Below are 1,078 nucleotides of genomic sequence, written 5' to 3'. Positions count from 1 at the left end.
ATATTAAAATCCATAGTACGTCCGTACTAAATATCCGGGTATCGCCTCTGAATATGATTAATCCCATACAAAATTCTCTTTCATTCTCTCTTCCTCTTCGTTCTGTCTTTATACCTTCTCTTCGGCGTGAAATACTTTAAACTGGAGATGCGGGGTATCGATCCCCGTACCTCTCACATGCTAAGCGAGCGCTCTACCACTTGAGCTACATCCCCTGATAAAGTGCCGAGTACTTACAGAAAGTGTTTCGTGAGGAGGGATTAAGTTTTGGATGGCGTCATAGAAAACAGGACTTTCGAGGATGACCTGAACCATTTTGTTTAACATTTAAACCACATCATGTGCAAAAAATTACTTCCAAATGAATAATCCTCCATTTTCAAAACGTTCTCTCAGAAAACTAAGAAAACACCTTTCACGTCTAAATCCAAAACATCTTTCCGAATTAGGCTCGTTTTCTCCTTGCTGTGACTTCCTGACTTCAAAATTATCATTCTCGCCTTTTCATTTTATCTTCTACGCCTTTTAAAGAATATCACGAAAATACAACAGTCAAACAGCTCCGAATATGGCCCTCATAACAAGTGTTTTGTAATAATCACTATAAAGCTTGTATAAAAGCGAGTCCCAGATACAGGACGCGAATATAAAATGGTTTTTTTCAATCTATTTTTATTTAATTATCTCTTTGCAGTCAACCTGAACTGAAGCAATGTAGCTGCAAAATATTAGGGGAACAAATATAATATGAATAATAATTAAAATCATTTAAATAATGCTGAGGAGGGGTTTTATAAAACCTATATTGGTATATCCATTACTTCCATAATTAACAGAATTAACTATAGCTATTTGTTTAAAAAGAAGCTTTATAAAAACGATTGAATAATAATCTGCGATTTCTACCAAGTGCGTGACTTATTCCAATTATCATATTGTTATTACTATTAACATGAAGCCCAGGGTTCGTGTAGTTTTCCTTAACTGGTGTAAGCCAGTCCATTCTCTTTTCTATTGGTTTCGTGTGTAAGTTCATATAAGCTTATTTACAGCTCGCAGTTATCCTTACTCTCTTTCC

The 1,078-nt window shown here is 35.3% G+C and overlaps 1 non-coding gene across 1 annotated transcript; it reads right to left on the bottom strand.

Moving 5' to 3' along the window:
• Window positions 1–142: 142 nt before the first annotated feature.
• On the bottom strand, window positions 143–215 carry Trnaa-agc. The gene has a single exon. It is a non-coding gene; the product is annotated as a tRNA-Ala (tRNA).
• Between the last annotated feature and the right edge of the window lie 863 nt (window positions 216–1,078).

This window comes from Penaeus monodon, chromosome 33 (assembly GCF_015228065.2).
Source record: "Penaeus monodon isolate SGIC_2016 chromosome 33, NSTDA_Pmon_1, whole genome shotgun sequence".
NCBI classification, from domain to species: Eukaryota; Metazoa; Arthropoda; class Malacostraca; order Decapoda; family Penaeidae; genus Penaeus; species Penaeus monodon.
The sequence above is the reverse complement of the archived record's forward strand: the minus strand, read 5'-3'. Positions and strand labels throughout refer to the sequence as shown.